The sequence below is a fragment of the Passer domesticus genome, chromosome 3, assembly GCF_036417665.1.
Source record: "Passer domesticus isolate bPasDom1 chromosome 3, bPasDom1.hap1, whole genome shotgun sequence".
Taxonomy (NCBI): Eukaryota; Metazoa; Chordata; class Aves; order Passeriformes; family Passeridae; genus Passer; species Passer domesticus.
This window is the reverse complement of record NC_087476.1, coordinates 45,678,283-45,686,029: the sequence shown is the minus strand read 5'-3', so window position 1 is coordinate 45,686,029 and position 7,747 is coordinate 45,678,283. Positions and strand designations below refer to the sequence as shown.

The following is a 7,747-nucleotide window of genomic DNA, read 5'->3' as shown; positions in this document are numbered from 1 at the left end:
AATTACGAATTTCAGCCGAACATATAGGAGAAGGAATACCAGTCCTTTCCTAGTGTGTGTGTGTATAAGAAGGGAACAAGCAGCAGCAGCACACACAGAGTCACAGAGCCAGCCCCAGCGGCCGCGGGCGCGTCCCCGCCGCTGCAGTTCCGCTCGCGGCCAGCAGGGGCGCTGCTGGCTCCCGGCCGGGCAGCACGGCTGCAATGATTCCCCCGGGCCTGCAGGGGGCGCCGTGGGCCGAGCGCCGCCGCCTCACGCCAGGCGGTAATGGCGGCTCAGTCACAGGGGAGAAAGAGAACGAGCCGCCCTTCGCAAACTCCTGGGGAGCAGCCGGGTTCAGTGCCACTCCACGGGGTTAAAGAGACTGTAGCAGGAACTTCAGAGTGGCAGCTGGAGCAGCAGAGGTGAGCAGACCCCGGGGGGCTGCAGATTGGGTTGTAGCACTAACCCCGGATCAGAAGTAGCTGGGGGTCCTGGTGGACACAAGGCGTCAGGCTAAAGTACAAAAACCCCAAAGCAGTGTCACAGAACAGCGGGGCTGGGCAGGGAGCTGCTGCTTTGCACAGCTCACTGGCCATGGCTGGTCCCAGTGATGCTGTTTGGGTTTTTTTTCTTTTTTTCCTCTTGTATTTCCTCTGTATTCTTTGCACATATATTTATAGCTTTGTAGCCTATTGTATTAGTGGTTCGTTTCCCCAGTAATTTTCCATGGCCTTTCCCGAGGCAGAAAGACAAAATACATTCCAGAACTCCAAGTGCCACAGGGTACAAGGCCCCAGTGCTGTCTTGGCTCCTCCTGGGAGCCAAGGCTGAGAACAACTCTTCAAGATACATTTCATGGACAAAGGACGGCTGGTGCCAAAGGGGGGACTCCAGAGAAGGGGCTTGACCTGGGGGGGAATTACACCAGCACTTATCCTTCTAATTGGTACTTTTTATCTATTGTGTTAATTTCATGCAACCTGTAAAAATGTGCCCATCCCTGCAGGAGGGGCTTTTGTGGAACCTCTCTTCATAACTGCCCCTGAAGGCATTAAAATAAAGATCCGCTCTTACATTGCCTCCTTACTAAAAGCATCTTGAGTTTCATTTCCAGGTTGGGAAAAAGGCAATATCAGGGTCAGGCTGCCATGCAGAGGGAACAAAGGGAGGGACAAAGCTTTGGTCCTCTTGATTTTTAGGTAGAAATGAAAGTAAATGGAAACTAAGGGTCTTTTAGGTTAAATGTCACGTGTAATTAACCAAACCCAAGCCAGATATTTCTGAGTTTCTAAATTTTTTCCAGCCTACCAGATTGTATAGTATTTTCTCTGTCCCTGTGCACACTGAAAATTTTGGCTAGGCCCTTTTTGACCTCTTGACTTATCTCTGCAGAAATATGTAAGGCAGGGAACAGGAGGGATGTGGTACCTGCTTGGCCCTGGCATGTGGGAGCTGGGGGAAAGGACTATGGGGGAAGGCTGGCTGTGTCTGTTTGAGTAAATGTAAACACTGAAGAAAGTAGCTGTAAGACAAGCTGTTTCTTAACCAGAAGCAGTTTCTTAACCAGAAGCTGTGACACTAGATGGAATGGTGAACAGCTGGGAGCGATACCCAGAGCCTCAACAAAACCCCATGGCTGAATTTGCCCTGGAATCCCCAGTGCCATCCCAGCAAGGTTTTTATTTGGTCTCTGGGGGCAGCTGTGGCCCAAGGAGCAAAAATATTTGCTATTTTAGTGGGTGTACTTAGGGACAGTCATCTGAAAGGTTTTATTTGTGCCTTTATCTTGTCTTCAGGCTGCTCTCAGGGTTCCCCACCTAAGCCTAGAAATGGTGGATGCATTTTACCATGTGGTTTCATATATCCTGGCTTTTGCTCAATTAGGAAATTACCCAAACTGCTTTTGTGTCTTAAATCCAGAGCCTCTGACCCCAGCCTGGGGCATGACCAAGAGGACTGAAAAGTGACCCATACTGAGTGCTTAATCAGATGGTTCCAGGTGCAAAAGAGTGCAAAATGCTGATAGTGAGAAAGGGGAAAAAGGAGGACATTGATGTCAAGTGAAGAATAAAGTTAAGATGAAATTTCATCCTTTTTATTTTCTTTATCCTTCTGCGTTTACGTTGGAAGGCTGTTTTGTTTCCAGAGCATGCCCACAGCATCACAGATCTGCCATGATCTCACAGAAAAGCAATGCACCCGCCAGGCCTGGGGGGTCTGCTCCTGCAGGGAATAGAAAACATGGTCCAAAAATTGTTCTTCCACCTTTAGCAAGCACCTGTTAAACCATCTGATCAGCCTATGACGACTTTCTCTTCACCAGAAGATTTGAAATGGCAGGCTGGGGTTGCTATAGTAAATGTGTCATTTCCTTTCCTTTCCAAAGGGTGAAACAGCTGAGGTGTGTGTCATCCTGCATGGAGACAGATAGGACTGGTTTCCCTAAGAGCTTTGGCTTGCTATTCAAGTCAAACAACTGCAGGGCTGGGATTTGCCTGCCTTTCCTTTAGCAGTTAGCAGGGAGCTGGTGTGTAACTACCACACCTCACCACTGGTTTGGTACCTCTGCTGTCACTGGACACCTCTGCAGGACACTCTGATGAAGCAAGACACCTTCAGCCAAAATGTGTTCATTGTGAGTGAGATGAAAGTCCCTTTGGAGGTGCCTGAGATTGCAGGAGCCCAATTAAACTTGATGTATGATAATTAGGAAACCAAGGTCACGTCAGATAATCCTGTCCCAAGTACTGAAGTGCTCTTTTGGCATTTTGCTTTTCAGCCCCTGAAGTATTCTCACAGTATAATGAGCTGGAATTTCAAAACATGGCATTTTATGCACACCATCTTCTCTGTGGGTGTGAGTGCTGCGTGTCTGGACTGTTTTCCTGTCACTAGGAAATGCCCCTCTTCATATAGCTGTACATTTGGTGCTGCTCACAGGAGTAAAAAGTTTCTCTGCACAGCTTTCGTTTTGTCCTGGCATCTGTTACAAAATGAAAAATTTATCACAAGAATTTGATAAAAACAATTAATTCCTCAATAATTGCTTAAAATATATAAAAGACCAGCTTGGTCTTTTAATATCTCCAGATTTTATCCTTTATGTGTTTTTCTTTTTTACGTGAGTAAGATTTTTATTTTGAGTTCTGAATTTATCTTCCTGAATTTTCATTTTGGAAGGAAGAAAGGAGTCAGTGAATCATAAATACTTGTTACAGCTTTTATTTTACTACTGTGCTTATGAATGTTTGATGTTTGAAGTGGGTTTATGTTCTCTGACAAAAAGCCCTTCCTGTTCTGTGGTGTGTGCTCATTGTGCAATCAAGTGCATATCAGTAACTTCATTTGTATGTGACTGAGAAAGCTCACGTAAATTAGCATGTGTAATGAGCTTTGAAACAATCAAAAAGGCTGAGCTCAATGATCTGTGAGAAACCACATAACCAGATGTAGGAGGAATACATCTAATGTGTGCCTAGCTACTACACTTTTAAAACAGAAAATATGGGCAGTGCTCTGCTGTCTCTGTAACACATTTTGTACAGAGTTTTACTCCATTGCTCATAACCAAGAGATCGTTCTGGTTGCTGCTGCTGAGAAATAATTTCCCTCTCCTCCAAATCAGAGCATTTAAGTTCCCTGAATGATGGCAGGCCCTTCAGTCTGACAGAGAGAACATTGGGTTTCTGTAACAGGTAGTTCTGAGTTAAATCACTTCTGCCAGGGCTGTCTTGGGAGGCCGTCAAGCCCTGTGCGCGCACTTCCTGCGAGCACCAAGTAAGAGCAGGTGCTCTTCTAAGGATAATGACTTGCAGAGACCCATTGCTTTGAGAAGTTTTTCCTAAGCTTACAGGGAATAAAAAACTTCAGAGCCTCAGTAGGAAAATATTCTGCAGCTTGCAGGATTGAGCTGCAATAGTATTTAATTAAAAAACTGTTGGAAATGTTGTCCCTCTCATCCCTAATCAAGCAGTATCTAGTTTAGGTCTTTGGAGTAAGCAAAATGCCATCTCTGGACATGATTCTGCTTGTGTCTGACAAACCTAATCTTAACATGATAGTCAGGAGAATTTACCACTATCCTTGCTTGGATTTTATATTTAACTTTTTAATGGGAAAGGCCAATGAAAGAACCATTCTTTTGAGTTGTGTGCAACTTTCCATTACTATGCCTTTTCCTCCCTGACTTTACTGCATCTGCATAATTCTCTACCTGCCACAACCTCTATTCTTAAAACCTGTTTTTCTAATGTTGAGAGGGTTCTAAACAGATTCTTCTGCATCACAGAGGAGAATGAAAAATTGAGAAAGTCCTGAAGTACAAAACCGCTGGAGGGAAAATGAGTTTACAAAACTGACATATTTTTATGTGCAGTTTCTGACACCTTACCTGATAAATTTACTCTTCTTGAGATTGCAGGGACTGAACTGCAAGACGCACAGAAAATTCTTACAGCTTCCAGAATCCACTGGATCTCAGCAGAGTATCCCAGCTGTTAGCCATTTACAGAGAAGTGGTCTTTCTACAGTTTGATGCAGCAATCAGGAATCAGTTATGGTAGGAATTACGACTTGTTGGGGATGGGACTGGCACCTTTTTTGATAAAGAGGTGCTTTTTTCAGATGTTCACAAAGAAAGAAAAAATGTAGGAAAGCTGAATTTAAATTTTGTCCATGGTGTTTGTTCCAAGATCATGATATGTGCCTTGTAAGTGTAGACATATTTCTTTCACTTAAAAGCATTAATTTTATTAATTTAATTAATTAATTAATTAAAAGTGCTGAAGATCCTTACATGCCTCACTGAGGGAAATCTACACATCCTGTTGAGTACGGGTGTCCTATTACCTGAGCATTATATCACCTTTATGTTTAGATTCATAGTTTATTACATCAGGGATGTTGGTGGCTGCCACAGAGGTTTATTTATGAGTTAATATTTTTGTTTTTCTGTGGGATCTGTGTCCAATTTTATAATCTTCTCTATCAAAGTATGCTTCATAAGCAGGTAGAGAACTTATCTGCTTATACCAACTTCAAAATAAGAGACTACATAAAAAGGAGAATACTTGCTCAAAAAAATCAGAAGGCTTAGCTGGGGGAATTCAGTCCTTGCAGATGGCTTGGAGAACCTTTGGGGACATACGGGAAGCATTCAAGAAATGCATACCACATGTGAAGAAAGCCTTAAGAAAGGGTGAGAGGATGCTGGCATTGCTTAACAGCAGGATTAAACAGATTATTAAAACAAGAAGGCATACTTCAAAAAGTTGAAGTTTCTTTCAAAGGAAGAGTTCAGTGTGTTGGTAAAATGATGCCCCGGGGGGATAGAAACCAATCCCAATATATAAAATTACAGCCTCTGACTTGATCATTACGTGTCAATGCATTCACCGTGCAATACCAAAATCTCAGAATTACAACAGATAATTCTGTCAAAACTTCAGCTTAGTGGTGATAGAAAGAAAATAATTTGATAGAAAGAAAATCAATTAATTCCCTTTAGGTAAAAACAAAAAAAAATAGGAACACTGCCACTCTATAAATCTGTGTTGACAAGCCTACACAGTTCTGGTCCCACCTGAGGAAGGAGAGAGAGCTCTGAAAGGTTCCCAAAGGAGCCACATGGATGGTGAAAGGTTGCTGGGTGGAACAAGAGGTAGAACTGGGAGCCTTGTAAAATTGTCAGTCAAGGTGAGGGGATAAACAAGGAGTGTTTGCTCACAGCCTTTTCCAGTCTAAGGTGCAGAGGTGAAGAGCAGATAACCAGCTCTCAACAACAACAACAACAACAACAATAACAATAGCAAGGTGTTTCTTGAACATAGCCTGTAATTAGGCTGTGGGATTTCTTGCTGCGTTGTGTGGCAGGTGGTAAAAGTTCATAGGACTCGGAGGGAGCCTGCACAGGCTAGTGGAAGACAAATCTACCAAGATTAAACATTCAGCAATCGTGTCTGGCTGAGGAAATGCCTGAGGAGGCCGTGAGAACATCAGTGGGAAATGCCATCATATGCTTGTTCTGGAGATTTTTGTAATCTTCTCACGAGTCTGCTTTTGATCACTGTGGGAGGCAGGACTCTGAGCTGATGGACCTTTGCTCTGACCCAGTATGATCACGCTTGTGCTATCCAGTGGTGTTGCATGTAATTGTAGACTGAGGATTTTTCTGCAGATTTGCATGGAGATAAAACTGCCTAGTGCTTTTATTTCTATTTTTCCCTGCTGAAAGTACTACAAAGGCAATTAGTGAGGGAAGTGTTTTCCTCAAATAAGGAGTTGTGTGCTCACAGGAAGTAAGAAAGAATGCAAATATCGGATAACTCAGCTTTCTTCTTCCTTGTTGCCAGTGCAGTTTCCATTTTCTTCACACCAGGCTTAGTGAGACATTAAATCACATTTAACCTCATTTGAACTTCTCTGCCACGTTCAATCCCAGAAGCTGTTATTTGCCCCTGTAATTTTCTTGCTAGTCCTGAAACTGATATAAGCTCAAGGTCACTTTTAAAAGCACTTGTGTGTGTTTGACAAAAACAAAGAACAAGATCCTTGCCTCAGAATTGCCTTTCAAAGTAGGATGTGCAGCTACAGAAAACGTTGCAGTGTAGATTGCTTTTTATATTGCAAGAACTGATCAAACAGGGATTCTTTTTAAAAAAAGTGTGAGAATGAAGTACAGAAGGATTGAGAGTGACAAAGAGGCTGCAATGAAATGACAAAGTCATTTGATGACAAAGTCATGTCTAAGCTTGGTTGAGTAATATATTTACAAGATGCATATAGAGTGCAATAAAAGCTTTATGTGATTGCACAGCACAGTGCAATCCAAGCATGAGGAATCAGCTGGATCTTGGAAGTGCTTGTACAAATGTATTGGAAGAGCAGTTTAGATGGTTTAGGTGGGTACTGATGTCTCCTGCATTTTTGTGTGAGTCCAGGTCTCATGAAAATCAGTGTGGAGTGCCTCCTGCTGAACCTGGCTCTGGACTCCAACTCCAAGAATCCTGTCATTTAGTTTCCAAAGTTTCACAAGCACTTCTGAAAACTTTGGGAAGCTTTTGTGCCTCTCCCACTACATATAGGAAATTATCTTAATATCAGGAATAGGAGGCAGTAGGACTTCTGAATTATTATCCACTTAATTAGCTACAGTAACATTCCTCTCTGTGAGCATTCCTCTCAGACATATGTTTTTCTGTAAATGTCCCCAGTCAGAGGCACATTCAGATATGTATTTAGGTCACTAATATTTGTGCCTATTTGTTTTAATCAAGTGTGCCACTATCCCTTTTAGTTGCCACCACATTGGGTTAAAATGAAGTGCGGGTAATTTTGCTGTAGACCATTTGAGAATTTTGAAGTCACCTTACTTCTTTTAATACAAATATTTTGATTCCTTTTCTGAGAGAGATTTTAGTCCTCAGGGTATGTTTCAGCCTACCAGAGTGTTACAGACAGGGTGCAGCATGCACTGCCTCTATTGAGTAACTCTGTGATTCAGAGAGCATTTGCTTCACAGCTATGACTCCTACAGCTCTTGGATCCTCAAAGCTGCAGGGTGAGTAGAGCCTACCCTCAGAGGCACTCTTCCTTCCTCCATTTGCCTTGAGTTCCTCAGAGAACAATGTCCTCTGCACTGCTGACTCCTTCCCTAACATGGGGCACAGAACCTAACAACTAACAGCTAATTAAAAAAATTCCCATGATCACAGCTTATTAACTTGATTCTCCATCAGAAGTTCTAGAAAGTATTCTCTACAGAAGC

The 7,747-nt window shown here is 42.8% G+C and overlaps 1 long non-coding RNA gene across 3 annotated transcripts in view; it reads left to right on the top strand.

The window, feature by feature from the left end:
* The first annotated feature begins 238 nt into the window (after window positions 1-238).
* Window positions 239-7,747, top strand: part of LOC135296486 (uncharacterized) — an 83,420-nt gene continuing 75,911 nt past the window's right edge. For all 3 annotated transcript variants that reach the window (XR_010358584.1, XR_010358583.1, XR_010358585.1), the window contains exons 1-2: window positions 239-404; window positions 4,403-4,540. This is a non-coding gene — a long non-coding RNA (uncharacterized LOC135296486). The remainder of the gene's footprint in view (window positions 405-4,402; window positions 4,541-7,747) is intronic.